At 34.1% G+C, this 22,831-nt stretch overlaps 1 protein-coding gene across 1 annotated transcript in view; it reads left to right on the forward strand.

Moving 5' to 3' along the window:
• MGAT4C (MGAT4 family member C) overlaps positions 1-22,831 on the forward strand; it is a 537,929-nt gene that overhangs the window by 92,810 nt on the left and 422,288 nt on the right. The window contains exon 2 of the mRNA XM_066254797.1: positions 13,583-13,643. The gene's annotated coding sequence lies outside the window, so the exon portion shown is untranslated. The remainder of the gene's footprint in view (positions 1-13,582; positions 13,644-22,831) is intronic.

A 22,831-nucleotide genomic window follows, 5' to 3' on the forward strand; every position in this document is an offset into this window, starting at 1 on the left:
GAAATTAAACATATTAGAAATGTGCGCTTTCTCTTTTCTTTCTTTTCCATTTAACCAGACTGAGCCACAGCAACCCATGGCCAGGTACAGCTAGTATCAGATATATATATATATATATATATATATATATATATATATATATATACACACACACACACACACACACACACACACACACTATAATATATATATATTATATGTTATATATATAATATATAATAGATCACTGGAAAGATTTGAGTTAGGACTCAATAAATAGAAAAGAAAGAACCTATTAAGGTAGATTTAGAGTAATACCTATTAGCAATCTAGTTAAGTTAAAATTAGAGAAAATAGTACTAAAACTGTGTTTACGAAGTAAATTAAACACCAGAAATGAATCTAAAAAATAGTCTATTGAAGCTTAAAAAGAAGTAGCTCTTTAAATTGAACAGCAGATATTTTGTATTCATTTCTCCAATTAGCAAGAAAACAAAGTAATGTATAATGTAAAATGAAACTACAAAAATGCATAAAACATTGTTTTATATTTTCTAAATGTTCTTAGAAAAGAGTAATATGTAGTTTGATTTTACATTATATAAGGTGAATTTCAAAGGAACATGGAAATTATTAACATAATTATAGTAGAGAGAAGAATGGAATGGTTTGGTCTTAGAGTCATATGTAACTTGTCCTGGCAAAATGAGGCTCTCCTTCAAGGTTGGCCTTCTACTTTTGACAAAAGCATTTGAGAATATCAGATAAACTACCATAAACTAAATAATGAATACACAGTTGAGTGTCAAAAAGGTAGGTAATGCAAGGGAAACCACCAGGTGCCACAGAGAAGGAACCTGTGGCACTTACAGCAGTAAGTTTGTGAGCTGATACAGTCAAGCTGGCAGCCAGGCATGAGACCAGAGTAAGTTATACTTCCTGATGAGCATAAAGCTATGCTCTTAAGATTCTTCACGACATTTTGTGTTAACCAAATTCTAATATGCAAACCTGGTGAATATAAGGTAGTATTTTATTGTGTTAATTTAATTTTTTCAAATTAGTGATGAAGTTGGGACTCATTTCTTATACTTCTTAGTTAGGCAAGCATTGCCTTTTGAGAATTTCATTACTATTCAGCAAAAGTTTAGTGACTTTGTATGATTTTGTTGTATATTTTAGATATATTATTGACAATCTTACAATTAATTCTTAACCTGCCTTTTAAGAACACAAATGCTTAATTTTGGTATAACAAATATAATATTTTTATATATAGACTCCATGAATTAACTGTTAGAACTAAGAAGAAAATTAAGTAATGTCACAGGATACAACATCAAAATACAAAAATCAATTGTTTTCTTATACATTAACAGTGTACTATCTTCAAAAGATATTTAAAAATATAAGTTATGATAACATTAAAAATAGTTATTAATAAAATTTGCCAAGGTTGTATAAGATTCATAAACTGTCAACTATAAAACACTGATAACATAAATTGAAGACACAAATGAATGGAAAAATTATGTATTTATGGATTAGAAGAATTAATATTTTTAAAATACTTTTACTACAAAAAGTCATCTACAGATTTAATGCACATTGAATTTATCAATCTATTAAAATTCCATGTTGCAAAATTTCATAGATATATAAAGAAAATTTTTTTTTTTTTGTGACAGATACAGAGAGAGGGACAGATATGAACAGAAATGCAGAAAGGGAGAAAGATGAGAAGCATCAGTTCTTCATTGCAGCTCCTTCATTGTTCATTGATTGCTTTTTCATATGTGCTTTGACTGGGGGGTCACAGAAGAGCAGAGTGACCCCTTGCTCAAGTCAGTGACCATTGGCTTCAAGCCAGAGACCTTTGGGCTCAAGATAGCAACATAAGGTCATTTAAATGATCCCACGCTCAAGCCAGTGACCCCACGCTGCAGAGCCCACGTTCAAGCCAGCGACCTTGGGGTTTCAAACCTGCTTCCTCTGCATCTCAGTCCGATGTTCTATCCACTGCCTGGTCAGGTACGAAGCAGAATCTTTAAGGTCACATGGAACTACAAACTATCTGCAATAGCTAAATAATCTTGAACAAGAGCATGACCAAAGTCATTACATTTCCTGACTTCAAACTATATTACAAAGCTATATTAATCAACATAGTATGGTACTAGCATGAAAACAAACACATAGACCAATGGAGCAGAATTGAGAACTCATAAATATTCAAATGCATGTAAACTAATTTTGACAAAAACATCAATAATATACAATGATAGTTTCTTTAATAAATGATGCTTGGAAGACCGGACACCCACATTCAAAAGGATAAATTAGACACTGTTTAAACTATCCACAGAAAGCAACTCAAAATAAATTAAAGATATAAACATAAGACCTAAAACCATGAAACTCCTCGAAGAAAAGAAAAAGCTACTGCACATTGGTTTTAGCAATGATTTTGGGGGATGAGAAGGAGACTTATACCTGAAGTACAGGCAAAAAAAGAAAAAAAATCAACAAGTATCATCAAACTAAAATGTTTTTACACAGTAATAGAACAGTCAACAAGATGAAAAGATATCTTATGAAATGGGAGAAAATATACATACAGTAGTCCCCCCCCCATATCAGCAGTTTTGGTTTAAGCAGTTTCTGTTACCTGCACTGAACTTCAGTGTGAAAAATAGTAAATGAAAAATTTTAGAAATAAACAATTCTTAGGTTTTAAATTGCATGGCCCTCTGAAGAGCATAATAAAACCTCATGCTGTCTTGCTCTGTCCTTTCCAGGACATAAATAATTCCTTGACCCAGTGTATTCACACTGTATGTGCTACCCACTTGTCTTTGACTGTCAAAGGAATCACTGTACTCATATCAAGTAACCTTTATTTTACTTAATAATGGCCCAGAGACCAAGTGTAGAAATGTTGTCTAATTGGATATGCCAAAGAGAAACCATGGAGTGATTTCTTTAAGACGTGAGTACAGTGTATTTTAAGAAACCACATTCACAAAACTTTTATTGTATATAGCTATAATTTTTATTTTATCATCATTAATGATTTTTAATCTCTTATGGTGCTTAACTTATAAAATAAACTTTATCGTAGGTGTGTAGAAATAGGGGAAATCATCATATATATAGGGGTATTGTACTACCTGCAGTTTCAGGCATTGACTGCGTTCATTGAATGTATCTCCTGTGGATTAGAGAGGGGACTACTGTAAACTGTACATCTGATAAGAAGTTAATATCCCAAAAGTATAAGGAACTTACACAATTCAATAATAAAAAAAAACATGAATAAAAACAAGTGAGAAAACTGAATTGTCATTTCTCCAAAGAAGATATAGTTAACATATGAAAAAGATGCTCAACACCACCTTCCTTAGGAGAATAAAAATCAAAACCACAATGAGGTATAACAGCAAACCTTTTAGGATTAATATTATCAAAAAGTCAAAAGATAACATCTGTTGACAAGATAAATAGAAAAGGGAAAGAAAATTGGTATAGCCATTATGAAAAACAGTATGGAAGTTCTTCAAGAAATTAGAAATAGGGCTACCATGTAATCCAGAAATTCTATTTTTGGGCACATATCTAAAAGATTCCAAATCATTATTTTGAAAACATACCTGTACTCCCATGTTTACTGCAGTATTATTCTCAGTATCCAATACATGAAAATGACCTAATTCTCCACGGAGGAAAGGATGTATAAGGAAAAGGTGATGTAATATGGGCACACACACACACAATTGAATGAAAAATAGTATACAATCAAATTTTCAGCCTTACAAAAGAAATCCTGTCACTTGTAACACTATAAATGAACCGGGAGAACATTTTGCTAATTGAAATAGGCTAGGCAGAGAAAGATAAATACAGCATGATCTCACCTATATGTCAAATCTAAAAATGCCAAATCATAAATGTGGAAAATAGATTGGTGGTACCAGGAGAATGGAGAAAATAGGGAGATGTTAATAAAATGGTAGATTTTTTGTTATGCAACATAAATTCTGGAAAGATCACATAGTTCATGGTGATCATTGTCATTAAAGGCTACATTGTATAACTAAAATTTGCTAAAAGAATAGATCTTAAATGCCTCATCACAGAAAAAAAAGGTAATTATGTGAATTTGTAAATGTGTTAAATTGTTTAATTGTGGTAATCATTTCACAATGCATATGTATATCAAAACATCAAATAATAATTAAATAGAAAGAAAAATAATATACAATTCCAAATTTAAAGTAAATGCTTTAAGAAAAGGAGCTCAGGAACTAGACTCAGAAAGAAGCTAGTCTGAAGTTCACTTAATCAAGCCGAGGGGAATTGTAAGACCATCTTAGGCAAAACCTTTTAGTTGAATTAACTCTAAAATTTGAACACTCCACTGTACAGTAAAAAACTCTTGACATATAGTAATTAAGACCTATTACACGACTGTGTATTTATATGTTGAATAAAATGTTGACTAATAGCCACATGACATTTGACTTTTTAAATATTCAAACTAGTTGTTCTGATTGTTTTTACAGTTTTGTAATGCAAAGAAAAGGAACTTTATATGTGGTAGACCTAACATTTTTAAAAATTAATATATTACATTATCTTAGTATTATGTTGAAATATATTGATATGTCTGAAATATTTTGTGTTAACATTTTCAAAAGAAAAAATGAACAACTGAGATTATGCTGCATAAATATTGGAATATTTCTTTAATGATTTTTAATCAACATTTTCTTTAGGAATTGCTATAGGATATATACTAGCTAAAAGAAATGTATGTACCTGTAAATTGTTGTCCCAAATAGTCACAAACTGAAATAGAAGAAGGTGTTATTTCATAGCCAAAGATGTCACATAATTAGCCCAATGGGCAGCAGCCTCTTTTTGGAAAAACTTATGTTTGGTCTTTTAGATGTCATCCCTATACAGACACAAACACTGAAAAAAGAGAGAGACCTATGTATTTCTGAGTATTTAACACTCAAAAAAGTGACCTTTTTTTCAACTAAGTCTTTTGTATTTTAGGGTTTTTTGAATATATCAATTAAATGTATATAAGGTGGAATTATTTGGAACATGTCTAATACTTCAAAACAAATAGGAGAGAAGGATAATTTAGTTTTATTTAACTGCATTTCTTAACCATATTTGGCAAAATTTTAAAAGCACCATTTTTCAGTACTTTTTTCTTCAAAAGTAAGCTTTGAAATTGCATAGGTGTCATGCAATATAAAAGTAGTCAATTTCTTTCTTCAGGGCCTTACCTAATCAGTTGAAAACAAATTCTCTTTTGAGAAAAGAGTCACTAAAATAAATTTAAAAGTAAGAACACAAATATAATTTTATTTAAATTTAGATTCACTAATGATACGTTAGACAGAACATCTTCCTCTCAGAAGTTTATTAAGAGCCTCCGTATTTCCCTTTAGTGGTTGTTTTCTTGATGTTCTACTCTAGATATTTGATTTTCATGAAGAAATTGCCTTTAAAATTCAAATAGCAGGTTATTTTCTGAGAGAAAAGGGGATACAGAATAAATTTAAGAAACTGAAATCCTCATTTCATTCGAGTGGATAATTCTGTTTTCAGCTTAGAATAAGGAACAGGAAATTTTAGCAAAGAAGCAGAATGAAAAAAATGGTAGAGCTGCCAAACTTCTCCCATTTCTCGCAATTCAGGTCATCCCTACGTGGCTTCATTGTTTGGTATGAAAAGAATAGCCAAAGCAGCAAGCATTCATTCATAATAAGCCCACAGACACATAAAAGCACATTCAAAAGCAAAGAAAATACCTTCCTGCTGCTGCGGCTTACTGTCAGTCGTTTGTAACATCTGTAATTGACTGGATGAAGCTTCATAAGAGTTTGAGAAGAGTGTAGTCAGGGACTGGAGGCAGATAACATGTTGAAGTCTTATTAGGTTGCTGATGGAAATATATTTGAAAGTAGAGTATAAGAAATCATCTTGCATTTTTCCATGTGAACATCAAAGATGCACTTGAGGTTTATCTTTGTGTTGACATAATATATTTTACAGTCCTTGATATTTTAAATCATGAGTGCAGTTTGAATCCCTGACTTCCCTTGTTTAACATTTGTAGCAGGAGGTTTCAAGAAAAATATGTAATAAAAATTATTTTGCCAAGAAATATTTCCTAAATGTTTGGCAAAAATGAAAACACAGATTTTTTGGTCAAAATCCTAAATTTAAAATGGGTATTTTTCATAATAATTTTTTTTCATGTCTCCCATTTACCTTACTAATAGATCATTATATTGTTTCAGGTGGCAAAAGAATGATCTAAATAGCCACATTTCAGTTCTGAAAGGTGTTTCCAATAAGATGTAACCTAAAGCTATAGGTCAGTGTATAGAATAGCCCTTTATAGGAGCCTAATAAGCTAGTACTATATATTAGTTTTTTTGCCATTTCTTTTCTTTTTTTCTTTTTTTTTTTTTTGCTTCTTGGAACCTGAAAAGGCTGTAATTGAGTAACAATATTCCATAAACCTTCAAGGTAGAAGCCATTGGCTAAGCATGAAAAATTAGAAAAACTCCTGGGACTTTGGTGACTACAAAGCTGCCAAAAAAGCCCTGGACTTATATTTCAATCTCACTTTTTTTTTAGAATCATTTTTCATATATCTCTATCTGTCAATCTATCTACCTACCTACTTATCTACCTATTTATTTATCATCCATTTATTTACTTATTTTTTCATTTATTATTATTATTATTATTTACATTTAAACCTCATCTAATTTTTAGGAACAGTATTATGAGAAGGACAACATAAAATACGGGACATGCTCTTTACAACAACCTATCTTTGTAATTTTAATCAGTAATTTTTTTTTTGTATTTTTCTGAAGTTGGAAATGGGGAGGCAGTCAGACAGACTCGCGCATGCGCCCAACCGGGATCCACCCGGCACGCCCACCAGGGGGTGATACTCTGCCCATCTGGGGCATTGCTCTGTTGCAACCAGAGCCATTCCAGTGCCTGAGGCAGAGACCACAGAGCCATCCTCAGCACCGGAGCCAACTTTGCTCCAGTGGAGCCTTGGCTGAGGGAGGGGAAGAGAGAGACAGAGAGCAAGGAGAGGGGGAGGGGTGGAGAAGCAGATTGGCGCCTCTCCTGTGTGCCCTGGCTGGGAATCGAACCCAGGACTTCCGCACGCCAGGCTGATGCTCTACCACTGAGCAAACCGGCCAGGGCCTTAATCAGTAATTTTTATTGGCTATTCTTATGAATCAATCACTGCAAGTGCATGGTTTCTTGCCACGTAACATATCATTTATTCATCAAATATTTATTGAATCTGATATTGTTTTAGATGCTGGAGATAATAGTAGAGGATTAAACTTTTCTTCTACTGTTTTAGATTTAGTACTGAGATCTTTAAATTACATGACCAAAGACAGACTAATAGGGAAAAATATGTTTCATTATTTTAATTTTATATACATGAGGCTCCACAAAAAATAAGGAATCCCCCTTCAGGAAGTGGTAATACTTGGAAACTTATATAGTATTTTTAATAAAGGGCAATAGACTGGGCTAAAGAGGATTTGGGCATTTGGGGGAGGGTAAATTGTAAGAAGCTAAATATAAATATGTGGGGAAACTAAAAGGATAAGGGCTACTTTAGTAACCTGCTTTGAAGACTCATCTTGGAGGTGACTCTTCCTCTTCTTTATGGCCATAAAAATCTCCCAGAGGAATTTTGGCAGTCCTCATTTCTCTGTAGTTTCTGCCTTTAGTCTTATAAGAGAAACTCTGAGATTTTTGTTGGAAATGTTGACTTTCCATTAACATCAGATCAAAGTAATCCGTATTTGAAAATGACATATATTAGGGTGACATATTCTGATCTTCTTCAGGATATACTACAACATAAAAGCCAACAAAACTTCTGACCTTGTGGAATGTAAAGTGCTAATAATTTTGTCAATAATCATAGAAATACACGTAAAATAGCAACTATGACTCTTGCTAGAAAAGAGACTCTTTACTACCAGATCTTGTTAAAGGAGGTGGGAAGAGTGGCAATGCCAGAATGCCAGGAATGATAATAGGAGGGAGAGTTCTAGAAAGGAAGGAGGGAAGGAAGGAAGGAAGGAAGGAAGGAAGGAAGGAAGGAAGGAAGGAAGGGAGGGAGGGAGGGAGGGAGGGAGGGAGGGAGGGAGGGAGAGAAAGAAAGAAAGAAAGAAAGAAAGAAAGAAAGAAAGAAAGAAAGAAAGAAAGAAAGAAAGAAAGAAGAAAAAAAGAGAATAAATGTAATGTGTGCCATTTGCCCATGAGTTGGTTCCATCTTCTGACAACTCTATGGGTATTGTCTACAATGTCCTGTCCTAAACAGCCATGCTCAGTTCCTGTAGAGTCATGCTTATGATTCCTTATATCGAGTCCATTCATCTCATATTTGGTATTTCTCTTTTCCTGCTGCCTTTTGTTCTTCCCAATATTTTTCTATTCCAAAGAATCCTGCCTTCTCCTGATGTGCCCAAGAATGACAGTTTCAGTTTTATCATTTTTGCCTCTAGCAATGTTGTAGGCTTAATGGACCCACTTCTTCACCTTTCTAGTGGTCTAGGATATCCTCATGGCTTTCCTCCAACACCATATTTTATATGGCTTTTTTTTTTCTACCACCTATCTTCACTGTCCAAATTTTGCACTTTACATTGTGAATGTGAATACAAGAGCGTCGATTATCTGAACCTTGGCTTCTAATGACACATCTTTGCTTTTAAAAAATATTTTTTTCTTAAAAGAGTACCATATATCTCTTAAAGAATATTATCAAAGAATATTAACAAAATGGAGTAGAAAATGACAAAATAAACGTGATATATTTGGTGTTATAAAATTTGGGTGAAGATTACACCAGCAAAAGAAACTATAGATCTAGTGCATTTGAGGAAAACACAACTATTTTAATGAGAGTATCTGGATATTGGGAAGTGCTATATATGTGAATGTGTTGTGTGTATGTGTGTGCAAGTATACTATAGGAAAGAATATAATCACAAAAGCAATAGCAAAGAGTGAGTTTTAGATTTTCATTTAAATATAATAGGAATTCATCAGAATATTGCTAATTGCCAATTTATTTGTGATGGATAAACATTTAACATATATGTTTAATAAATGCAAGAGATTGGTTATATCTAATTGAACAGATAACAAAAATATGTACTATTACAGATTTTTCTTTAATGTAGATTGTGTTCAATTTTCAAGAAGGCAAATAGGTGCATTATTTAAATTCTACCTTTCCTTTTTAAAATATCCTTTCCTTTTTGAAGCTATTTTGATTTTTTTTGTGTGTGCTTTTTGCCTTGTTCCAGGCATACATTCCAAGAACCCCAGTGGATGTCAAACCCTAAATATAATGTTTTTTTACCTGTACATTTATACTTATAAAATTTAATTTATAAAATAAATAGTAATAGATTATCTACAATAATAACAATAAAGTAAAACAGTTATAACAATAGACTATAATAAAAGTTATGTTAATGTAGTCTTTTTTTCTATCTTTCTCAAAATATGTTATTGTACTACAATGACATTTCATTTAAAGGAAACACTTATGGCTTCTCTATGGCATATCTGAATTACCAACACACTACTCTTGCACTTTGGCACCATTTTTATATAAAATAAGGGTTACTTGAACATAAGCACTAAGATAATGTGACATTCTGATAAACTAGACAATTACTAAGTAACTAATGGGTAGGTAGTATATACAGTGTGCAGATGCTGGGCAATGGGAGCATTCACGTCCAGGGTGAAGTGGAACAGGACTGTGTAAGATTTCATTATGCTGCTCAGAACAGTGCATAAGTTAAAACATTGATTATTTCTTGAATTTTTATTCAGTATTTTTGGACTGTGGTTGCTACCAGTAACTGAAACCGCAGAATGTGAAACCATGGATAATAGGAGACTACGGTATATATAAAGAAGCTAAAATAAATATTAGTTCTTTCTCTTATGATTACTGCCATATTATATACTGGAAATGACATCCATTCAACTGACTTGCTTGATTAGATAAAACTCCTCTTATAAAATGTATTAATTGATGCCCACAAAGACATGTTACAGAGTATATTAATTAAACAGGAATAGTTTAACAAGTGAAAATCTGTACTATTAATCATTACAACCAGGTCTTAGCTGGCACAGTGGACAGAGCATTGGCCCCAGCATATGGATGTCCTGAGTTTGATTCCTGGCCATGGCACACAAGAAAAGCAACCATCTGCTTCTCCCCTCCTTCCTCTCCCTCTTTTCTCTCTCTTCTTCTCCCAAGGCCCGTGGTTCAATTGGTTCAGTTGAGGTTGCTTGCCCTGAAGATAGCTTGGTTGGTTCGAGCATTGGCCCCGTTGGGGATTGTCTGGTGGATCCCTATAGGAGTACATATGGGGGTCTGTCTCGCTATCTCGCCTCCTCTAACTTAAAAATAATAATAATAATAATAATAATAATTACAACCATGTTAATAAGCAGAGGTATACTCTCCTATTGTTAGGTCATCCTGTTGTAAACCTATCACCTCTTCACAAATTAACTGCAGATATTTACTCAGTTTTACCTATTGCTACTTGTTCTCAGGCTTAGATACAAATTCCCTTAAGTTTCAAAATATTCTTATAACTGTAATCGGAATGTTATTTTAAAATATAAACTTGATAATATCTTCCCATTTTAAAAATGCTTCAGCAATTTTTCTTCAAACTCTTCACTGTGACTCTCATGGCCCATAGAGTATATACTTCATCATCAATATCGTTATTGATTAATTTCATTTTTAAAAAATATTATATTTTTATTAGTTTGAGAGGGAAGAGGGAGAAAAAAAAACATGGGGAAAGGAGCAGGAAGCATCAACTCATTATAGTTGCTTCTCATATGCACTTTAAGCAGGCAAACTCTGGGTTTTGAGCCACAGACCTCAGCATTCCAGGTCAACACTTTATCCACTCAGTCACCCCAGGTCAGGTCATATTTTAATTTTTAATGTCATCATCCTCATCCTCATTACCATCATCAACTATTTTCTAAGTACCAAGACTTACGCTGAATATTTTATGTGGAATTTCCCTCTTAATCCACACAAGCCCTATTAGGTTATTTTTATCATCCCATTTATGCAATGTAGCAACTGAGGTTAAATGGGGTTAGATTACTTGCCTAATGTCATACAATTTCTGAGATAGTCAGATTTCAAAGCCTGATAGTCTGATTACCAGAGCTCGTGGGTTGAACATTGTTATATTGCCTCCATTATAAATGTGTTGATTGAAAGAAAAATGAACAGCTGCATGATTGAACGAGCACCTTTTTCTCTCTCTCTCCAGTTACATCTGAGTCTCACTTTTTGCCACTCACCTATATAAACTGTATAGAATCCACCCATTCTGATCAGACTTTTCTTTGCATTGAAATGCTAGTTTTGCCTTCGGACTTTCACAAATGCTGGACCTTCTTCCCGGAGCATTTTCATTGTTCAAATTTACCTGAATCATACCTCATCATCCGTGAAGTGATAGAGTCAACGGCATTTATTCTACTATACTTTTTAGCACCTAGTCTACTTTTTTTAGGTGCACTGCTCTGTTCTTGTATCATGGCAATGATCACATTCTATTTTAAATGTCAATTTGCGCGTCTCAGCCTCCCACTAGATTGCAGGTACTATGAAGGCAAGTACAGTGGTGTCTGTCTTCACCACTGAATTACTAGTATCTGACACATAATAGACATTTGAGAATGTGAAAAAAAAATTGTACTAAATGGTGTTAAATAAACTTTATTCAAAACTGTTGCAAAAGGGGGAAGATATTAAACTTAACTGCTAAAATAAAAAGTGGGAAGTTTTTAAGATCAGAAATGGGTTTGTGTAAAAAATACTAGGAAATCTGATATAAGAGGTTGGCTAATGTGGTTAGGTCATCTGTGTTTGTTACAGTGTTTATTGTTTGTATTTTTTTATTTAATGAATCTATTGGGGTGGCATTGGTTAACAAAATTATATAGGTTTTGGGTATACAATTTTATAATACATTATCTGTATATTGTATTGTGTGTTCACCACCTCAAATCAGATTTTCTTCCATCACCGTTTATTCCCCCTTTACCTTCTCCTACCTCCCCCACCTCCCTTCTCTCTGGTAATCACCAGACAGTTATCTACCTATAACGTTCTCTTTTTTTTCTTAGTCTCATCACCTTTTTACCCAGGCCCCCTACACCTTCCCCTCTAACAGTTGTCAGTCTGTCCTTTGTGTCTATGGGTAACAGTGCTTGTTGTTAACATAGACACAGGTAGATAGATGTAGCATCTTTCTCGCTGATTACATCTCAAAGAAATGGCTGCAGAATCCCGGAGAGAGACATTCCTGGGTTGTAAAACTAGCATAAATAGGAAGAAAAATAATATACAATTCCAAATTTAAAGTAAATGCTTTAAGAAAAGGAGCTCAGGAACTAGACTCAGAAAGAAGCTAGTCTGAAGTTCATTTAATCAAGCCGAGGGGAACTGTAAGACCATTTTAGGCAAAACCTTTTAGTTGAATTAACTCTAAAATGTGAACACTCCACTGTATAGTAAAAAACTCTTGACATGTAGTAATTAAGACCTATTACACGACTGTGTATTTATATGTTGAATAAAATGTTGACTAATACACACATGACATTTGACTTTGTAAATATTCAAACTAGTTGTTCTGATTATGTTTTTACATTTTTGTAATGCAGAGAAAATTAACTATGTTATCATATTTGGTGATACACATGTAGAGTTTAATGTTTTAATTGAAATTTTTAGTTCTCCATTTACTGAGCTTCAAAGAAATTACTGATAATGTTAAAGTGCATTGTATATAAATGCCTCAATATAAACATAGTAGCTAAATAGAGAAGAAATAATCATTTTAATGCCTGCTAACTAAAATTCTTGCACATTTTAAATGGCATTTAATGTTGCTTAAATTATGGTGGCTATAAAGGACATATGTCCAATCTAATTAAACCTGTGTTATTTCAAAGAAAGTAAATTTATTTATATTCTCCAAACTCTTTTTGGATATGGTATCGGTAATGTTTTTAAAGTGTTTGCTTATGTTTATTTACACATTTAGAACACTATGGATAACCTTATCTATAGCACAACAGTTAATTTAACTAAATCTATTATATTGTACATTAAATTATTTTTCCCTTCCCAGCATCATCCTTGCCTCTCCCAATTCTATATGTCCAACCATTGTTTATAATTATGAAAGTTAATCCCAGATCTAAATTTTATTAACTGACCATGGGTATAGTTAAATTTCTACAGTAATTAAGTTAACCAGGCAGAAATTTAGCAAAGATATGGGAGGAGGAGAAGGGGTAAATATATTCACATTTAAATGGACCAAATTTACAAATCAGTAGTATTTAATGCATTTTATTCTCCCTTGACTAAAGTGGTTTATTTGCATGCATTCTCAGTGGCAGTGTCCAGGGAAACTAAGATTTTTTTTGTCATTTTGATTTAATGCAGACTTGCTCAGAAAGCTCAGCCCTGATTCTGCATGAGAAGGACTACCAACGGACCCTAAAACGTGAGTGTTATTAATCTGTGCTATTGAATACTATTATGCTATAGAACTGAAGTAGTGATATGACCTGCCATTTATTAAGATATGTAATGAAAGTCATTAAGTGTAATTGTACACTATAAGAAATGCAGCAAGTGAGAACTGATTCATGTTTTGTTGTCCAATTTAAAATAATTATAATAATTTATACTTTGAAGAAAAAAATACATGTGTGCTAGTCATTGAAATTCAGTTTAAAACAGTTTTATACAGTTTAAACATTCTAATTTATTTATAGTTGACAAGATATACAAATAAAATCCCTTATAAGTAAGCATTTACATATTATTTTGTATATAATTTATTTTAAATATTTTCTATACCCAGTATTCCATATATTTAGCATTTCAATTTTTCACTTTTTTTTCAAATAGAATGAGTAGTCTATTAAAAGTAAAAGCTTGGTTTGCCGTTCTTCTTGTTCTCTCATTGATCTGTTTTTCAGCTAATTTATTAATTGTTGGCATCTCTTCTCTCTGTTTGTCCTCTGATAATTTGTCTTTGATAACCTTCTCTTTTGTTTTTGAACTTTTGTTATGTCTACAACTCTGAGGTATCAGAATTGTCAAGATTAAAAGTAAAAAAATCAAGAGATACAGAGCTTACAAAAGTTAGAGAAGACATGAGGCTTCTTGTAGACTGATGAATTTCCCACTAACATATGAGATTGCACTTTATCCTATTTGCTGTCACAGTACCTGATGTAATAAGGGGATATTCACCCCCAATAACAGATGGTGGGGGCTGTTTATTTGGTGAGAATATACCAGGGCAACATGTCATGTGGTTTATCTTTGAAAGTGAGGTTGAAACAAGCTTGCTCGGCTGCAGATAAGCGACTTAGAAGCAAACTATTCAGATGTACCTGTCACTAATCTATCCAGAGGTTTTGTGATTCATACACACTGTTCTGTGTGCGATGAAGCATTAAATCAGTTTCCTCTGGGAGCAGGTCATAGTCAGGGGTTGTCAGATCTGTGCTGTGGGATGGTGTTCTTCAAGTCATATAACCTTTTGCTACTGAATTTCTATCAATTAGAAAACTGGTTCTTGAACGTAATATGTTAGATGATCTCTGGGAAGATTTTAACAGCAAAGAGACTAACAAAAATTAATAATTATATTCATGTATGAGTGTTTGTAACAAAAAAATTAATCAACTGTTCTGCTGTTAGCACAGTCACTTATTCTGATAATAATTAGTTTTAGATATGTTTTCCAATAATGACCTCTCTCTTAATGAATGCATTTTTAAATTTATTTAAAAAAAAAGATATGAACTTAAGTGTTAATTTGTACTGAAAAAGTACAGAGCTTTTTTTTTCCCCAAAGAAAGAGCTTCAGAAAATAAAGATTTTCCCCATTTGCAATATAATTGTTCTACTGTGGAAATTTCACTTTATTACTCTATATAATTTGAAAGAAAATGGCATACCTTGGAAAACGAGACAGATACTGGTTTAAATTGAAAGGATCATAAACAGGAAGAAATGCTTACTTTCATGTAATATTGTGCTGAGGGACTTCAGTACAGATTCATATTATTTTTGGATGTGACATTTTTAGCAAATACAAAAATACCTTTTTCCTTTATTTTGTCCATGATGGGTGGGGTATGTAAAACTATAACCTGATATCTTCTCTTTGGTTTTAAGTGCGCTCTATTTTGTATAAAATGAAGCCAATATGTGGCAATGAAGTAGTAAATAAAAGTAATCAGCAAAAACTTTCTAAAGTTTTCTTAGCATACATGACAGCAGTTTTAACTATGGGCAAATTAGCAGTAAAAATATATAGGTTTTCTCTATTTTTAAATTTAAAATCATCCCTGGTATTCTGTATTTCTTTTTTTTTTTTATTTTTTATTTTTTTTTTATTTATTTATTTATTTTTATAATTTTATTTTTTTAATGGGGTGACATCAATAAATCAGGATACATATATTCAAAGATAACAAGTCCAGGTTATCTTGTCGTTCAATTATGTTGCATACCCACCACCCAAAGTCAGATTGTCCTCTGTCACCTTCTATCTTGTTTTCTTTGTGCCCCTCCCACCCCCTATCCCTCTCCCATTCCCCCCCTCCCCCCCGTAACCACCACACTCTTATCAATGTCTCTTAGTTTCACTATTATGTCCCACCTACGTATGGAATAATACAGTTCCTGTTTTTTTCTGATTTACTTATTTCGCTTCGTATCATGTTATCAAGATCCCACTATTTTGCTGTAAATGTTCCGATGTCATCATTTCTTATGGCTGAGTAGTATTCCATAGTGTATATGTGCCACATCTTCTTTATCCAGTCATCTATTGATGGGCTTTTTGGTTGTTTCCATGTCCTGGCCACTGTGAACAATGCTGCAATAAACATGGGGCTGCATGTGTCTTTACGTATCAATGTTTCTGAGTTTTGGGGATATATACCCAGTAGAGGGATTGCTGGGTCATAAGGTAGTTCTATTTTCAGTTTTTTGAGGAACCACCATACTTTCTTCCATAATGGTTGTACTACTTTACATTCCCACCAACAGTGTATGAGGGTTCCTTTTTCTCCACAGCCTCTCCAACATTTGCTATTACCTGACTTGCTAATAACAGCTAATCGAACAGGTGTGAGGTGGTATCTCATTGCCGTTTTGATTTGCATTTCTCTAATAGCTAAAGAAGATGAGCATCTTTTCATATATCTGTTGGCCATTTGTATTTCTTCCTGGGAGAAGTGTCTATTCATATCCTCTTCCCATTTTTTTATTGGATTGTTTGTTTGTTTGTTGTTGAGTTTTATGAGTTCTTTGTATATTTTGGATATTAGGCCCTTATCTGAGCTGTTGTTTGAAAATATCATTTCCCATTTAGTTGGCTTTCTGTTTATTTTGTTATCAGTTTCCCTTGCTGAGCAAAAACTTCTTAGTCTGATGTAGTCCCATTCATTAATTTTTGCCTTCACTTCTCTTGCCATTGGAGTCAAATTCATAAAATGCTCTTTAAAACCCAGGTCCATGAGTTGAGTATCTATGTCTTCTTCTATGTACTTAATTGTTTCAGGTCTTATGTTTAGATCTTTGATCCATTTTGAGTTAAATTTTGTACAGGGGGAGAGACTGTAGTCCAGTTTCATTCTTTTGCATGTGGCTTTCCAGTTTTCCCAGCACCATTTATTGAAGAGGCTTTCTTTTCTCCATTGTGTGTTGTTGGCCCCTTTATCAAAAATTATTTGACTATATATATGTGGTTTTATTTCTGGACTTTCTATTCTGTTCCATTGGTCTGAATGTCTATTTTTCTGCCAATACCATGCTGTTTTGATTGTCGTGGCCCTATAATAGAGTTTGAAGTCAGGTATTGTTATGCCCCCAGCTTCATTCTTTTTCTTTAGGATTGCTTTGGCTATTCGGGGTTTTTTATAGTTCCATATAAATCTGATGATTTTTTGCTCTATTTCTTTAAAAAATGTCATTGGAAGTTGGATGGGAATTGCATTAAATTTGTATATTGCTTTGGGTAATATAGCCATCTTGATTATATTTATTCTTCCTAGCCAAGAACAAGGTATATTCTTCCATCTCATTATATCTTTTTCGATTTCCCTTAACAATGGTTTATAGTTTTCATTATATAAGTCCTTTACATTCTTTGTTATGTTTATTCCTAAGTATTTTATTTTTTTTGTTGCAATCGTGAAGGGGATTATTCTTTTGAGTTCCTTCTCAGTTGTTTCATTGTTGGCATATAGAAAGGCTATTGACTTCTGTATGTTAATTTTGTATCCTGCGACCTTACTGTATTGGCTTATTGTTTCTAGTAGTCTTTTTGTGGATTCTTTGGGGTTTTCGATGTATAGGATCATATCATCTGCAAAAAGTGATACCTTTACTTCTTCTTTTCCGATATGGATGCCTTTTATTTCTTTGTCTTGTCTGATTGCTGTGGCCAGAACCTCTAGTACCACATTAAATAAGAGTGGAGAGAGTGGACAACCCTGTCTTGTTCCTGATTTAAGGGGGAAAGCCTTCAGTTTAGTGCCATTTAATATGATGTTAGCTGATGGTTTATCATATATGGCCTTTATCATGTTGAGATATTTTCCTTCTATACCCATTTTGTTGAGAGTCTTAAACATAAAATTGTGTTGTATTTTATCGAAAGCCTTTTCTGCGTCTATTGATAAGATCATGTGGTTTTTGTTTTTTGTTTTGTTGATATGGTGTATTACATTAACCGTTTTACGTATGTTGAACCATCCTTGAGATTCTGGGATGAATCCCACTTGATCATGATGTATTATTTTTTTAATATGTTGTTGTATTCGATTTGCTAGTATTTTGTTTAGTATTTTAGCATCTGTATTCATTAGAGATATTGGTCTGTAGTTTTCTTTTTTTGTGCCATCCTTGCCTGGTTTTGGTATGAGGGTTATGTTGGCCTCATAAAATGTGTTTGGAAGTATTGCTTCTTCTTCAATTTTTTGGAAGACTTTGAGTAGAATAGGAACCAAGTCTTCTTTGAATGTTTGACAAAATTCGCTGGTATAGCCGTCAGGGCCTGGACTTTTATTTTTGGGGAGGTTTTTAATGGTTTTTTCTATTTCTTCTCTACTGATAGGTCTGTTTAGGCTTTCTGCTTCTTCTTGACTCAGTCTAGGAAGGTTGTATTGTTCTAGGAATTTATCCATTTCTTCTAGGTTGTTGAATTTAGTGGCATAAAGTTTTTCATAGTATTCTACAATAATTCTTTGTATATCTACGGTGTCCGTGGTGATTTCTCCTCTTTCATTTTGTATTTTGTTTATATGATTTCTTTCTCTTTTTTCCTTGGTAAGTCTTGCCAAGGGTTTGTCAATTTTGTTGATCTTTTCAAAGAACCAGCTCCTTGTTCTATTAATTTTTTCTATAGTTTTTCTGTTCTCTAATTCATTTATTTCTGCTCTGATTTTTATTATCTCCTTTCTTCGGCTGGTTTTGGGTTGTCTTTGTTCTTCTTTTTCTAGTTCCTTAAGGTGGGAAGTTAAGTGGTTCACTTGGGCTCTCTCTTGTTTGTTCATATATGCCTGAAGCGATATGAATTTCCCTCTTATCACTGCTTTTGCTGCATCCCATAGATTCTGATATGTCGTATTGTCATTTTCATTAGTCTGTATATATCTTTTGATCTCTGCACTTATTTCTTCTTTGACCCATTCATTTTTTAAAAGTATGTTGTTTAGTTTCCACATTTTTGTGGGATTTTTTTCCTCTTTTTTGCAGTTGAATTCTAGTTTCAAGGCTTTATGATCAGAAAATATGCTTGGTACAACTTCAATTTTTTTGAATTTGCTGATATTGTTTTTGTGGCCCAACATATGGTCAATTCTTGAGAATGATCCATGTACACTGGAGAAAAATGTATACTCAGTCACTTTGGGATGAAATGTCCTGTAGATGTTTATCATATCCAGGTGCTCTAGTGTTTCGTTTAAGGCCACTATGTCTTTGTTGATTCTCTGTTTGGATGACCGATCTAGAGCCGTCAGCGGTGTATTGAGGTCTCCAAGTATGATTGTATTTTTGTCAGTTTTTGTTTTAAGATCAATAAGTAGCTGTCTTATATATTTTGGTGCTCCTTGGTTTGGTGCATATATATTAAGAATTGTTATGTCTTCTTGATTCAGTGTCCCCTTAGCCATTATGAAATGGCCATTTTTGTCTCTAAGTACTTTTCCTGTCTTGTAGTCAGCATTATCTGATATGAGTATTGCTACACCTGCTTTTTTTTGGATGTTATTTGCTTGGAGTATTGTTTTCCAGCCTTTCACTTTGAATTTGTTTTTATCCTTGTTACTTAGATGAGTTTCCTGTAGGCAGCATACAGTTGGATTTTCTTTTTTAATCCATTCTGCTACTCTGTGCCTTTTTATTGGTGAGTTTAATCCATTTACATTTAGTGTAATTATTGATACTTGTGAGTTCCCTATTGCCATTTTATATCTTGCTTTCTGTTAGTTTTGTGTCTTGTTTGATTCTTCTCTTTCGTTTTTCTATCTTTTGTTTTTATTTGGTTGTATTCCATACATCTTTCCTCTGTTGCTATCTTTTTTATCTCATGTGCTTCTGTGGTGGTTTTTTCAATGGTGGTTACCTTTGAGTAATGAAAAGGGTCCCTACCCTGTTCATTGTAGCGAACTATTTTGTGAGTACTTTTGCACTTCATCGTCCTTTGCTACTGTTAATCTCCGTCTTCTCCCCCTCTTTCTTTTTGTTGTTGTCACAGTTTAAATTTGGTTTTATTGTGTTCTTCTTGGAGCTTTTACTTGTGGCTCTGTTTTTTTTTTGTTCTTTGTATCTGATTGGAGAACCCCCCTTTAGTAATTCCTGGAGTGGGGGTTTTCTGATGATAAATTCCCTCATCTTTTCTGTATCTGTGAATGTATTTATTTCTCCTTCGTATTTGAAGGATAGCTTTGATGGGTATAGTATTCGTGGCTGAAAGTTCCTCTCTTTCAGGACTTTAAATATTGGGGTCCACTCTCTTCTAGCTTGTAGAGTTTCTGCTGAGAAATCTGATGATAATCTAATGGGCCTTCCTTTATATGTTGTATTCTTCTTTTCCCTGGCTGCCTTGAGAATTTTTTCTTTGCTGTTGGTTTGTGTCAATTTCATTATGATATGCCTTGGAGTAGGTTTGTTGGGGTTAAGAAAACTTGGAGTTCTGTTTGCTTCTTGAACTTGAGGCTTTAGTTCTTTCCACAGGCTTGGGAAGTTCTCATCAATTATTTGTTTAAGTATGTTCTCCATTCCATTTTCTCTCTCTTCTCCCTCTGATATACCTATTATTCTTATGTTATTCTTTTTGATGGAGTCAGATAATTCTTGTAGGGCTATCTCATTTTTTTTAATTTTTGAGTCTCTTTCTTCTTCTCTCTGTTGTGCCTCAAGTTTGCTTGTCTTCTATTTCACTAATCCTCTCTTCTATCTGACCTGTTCTATTAGCTAAGCTTGTTACTTCGTTTTTCAGCTCGTGAATTGAGTTTTTCATCTCTGTTTGATTTGTTTTTATAGTTTCAATTTCCTTGGACATATATTCTTTGTGTTCATGGAGTTGTTTTCTGATTTCCCTATATTGCCTTTCTGTGTTTTCTTGTATATCTTGGAGGATTTTTAGGATTTCTATCTTGAATTCTCTGTCATTTAGCTCCAAGGTTTCCAATATATTAAATTTTTTCTCCATAGATTTTTCCTCATCTAGCTGTGTTACCTCTCTTTCTTTTGTATCCATGATATTCGATTTTCTCTTCCTTAATGGCATCTGAGGGTGGTTTTGTTGATAGTATTAATGAGATTTAATAAAGAATAAAAAATTAAAAAAAAATAAAAAAATAACAAATCGAAAAAAGTTGTTTTTTTTAAAAAAATTAATAATGAAATAAAGAAAAATAAAATAAAATAAAAATTTTTAAAAAAGGAAATTATTCCCCCCCTCTTTTTTTCCTCTCCTCTCCTCTCCCATCTTTCTTGAGAAAATCTTGTGGTGGACTGTGAGTTATAACAAACAATGCCTGTGATGGAGGGCCTGAATTGGGGAAAAGTAATAAAGGGGCAAAAAAGAGAGAAAGAAAAAAAAAAAAAAAAAATGAAAAAAAAAAAAAAAGAGAAAAGAAAAAAAAAAGAGCGTATGGACCCACAAAAAGCAAATAAGGAAAAAAATTTGGGTCAAGAATAAAATGATTTGCTTTTAGGTGTTGGTTTTCTAAGAGTTATGATGAGAGGAATAAGAGGAAAATGGAAAAATGGGGGGACAAATTAAAAACTTACTATTGTATTTAGTGGAACAAGAACTAGATAATATGGAGAGCCAGGGATGGGAGCACTGGTAGTGAGTTAAAAAGGTGAAGTAAAAACCCCCCAAAATGCCACAAACATAGGTTTGAGTCCCAGATAAGATAATTTGTTTGTTATTGAGGTTTGAATGAGAGGAGATGTAAAGGGGAAAGGAAGAAACTAATATAGAGGGAGAAAAGAAAGAGAGAGAGAGAAAAAAAGAGGGAACCACTAAAAGAAGAAAAAAGAAAGGAGAGAGAGAGAGAGAGTTAAGGGTTTTGGAGTGCAACCCTCATAGAGAGAAAGGAAGAGAAGAGAAATGATAATGGGAGATGTAACACTTATGGGTAGTGTAGTTCAAGGAGAGGAGAGAGTAAGACCGGTAGAGAGTTAATCGGCCAAATTGGAGGAGGAAAAAAAAGTCTCAAGAATGAAGATAAGAGAAACAAACGAACAAATATAATAAAATGGGATAGGTTATAAAGTCTGCAGATTATTCTTGATTTTGAGAGGTTATCTTCTTGCTTTTTCTTTTCTCTCCCTCTTCCTGGTCGGTGACTCTGTACCCCAGGTTCTGCCCCTTTGGCACGCTCAGGTAGAGGTTTGCAGTTGATAAGTCTCTATGGCAATGTCATGTATTGTGCTTTATTCTCGTTGGGAGTCGAGGCTCATTAGCATTTATAGGCTCCGACAGTGAGAGAGTCCGTGTTCCTGGAGCCTTTCTCCTAGTCTTTCCTTCCTCAATTAGTAGCCTGATAGTCCAGGTATGGGGTTGCTGCTGCCTCTGCCTGGATAGTAAGAGGCTCAAATTGCTGGCAACTCCCCACTCTATTTCCACTCAGCACAGGGCTCTGGGTAAGGCTCAGTCAGTCAGAGCTGCTAGCATAATAAGGCGGGCTTTCCGCCCACTCGAAGACCTCTGGCTCTGCCACTCTATCCGGTAACACAAGCGGGCGCCCACTTCCGGGGCGCTTGGAGGAAACTCTCACTCACTGTCTGCAACCAGGATATCCGGCCAGCAGTCTCACGCTCTGAGTGAAACCCCCAACCGCAGGGAAAAGTTGTAGCGTTGGAATTGAGTCTCGCTCCGTCCCCGTGTGCGGTTTTTGCAAGGCGCTGGGGCGGCCCGAGATTCCGCTTTGGCCCACACAAAGGCCCCTGACTCTGCCCCTCTCTGCGATAACACGGGCGCGCACTGCCGAGGCACTCGGAGGAATCGCTCACTCCTTATCTGCGCGCGCAAACCAGGATATGAGGCCGGCTGCGGTTCCCTCTGAGTGAAACAGCCTCCAGCACGGAAAATCTCCACCGTTGGGATTAGTTCTCACTCCCTCCCGTGCGTGGCTTTCCCAGGGT

This window comes from Saccopteryx bilineata, chromosome 2, assembly GCF_036850765.1.
Source record: "Saccopteryx bilineata isolate mSacBil1 chromosome 2, mSacBil1_pri_phased_curated, whole genome shotgun sequence".
NCBI classification, from domain to species: Eukaryota; Metazoa; Chordata; class Mammalia; order Chiroptera; family Emballonuridae; genus Saccopteryx; species Saccopteryx bilineata.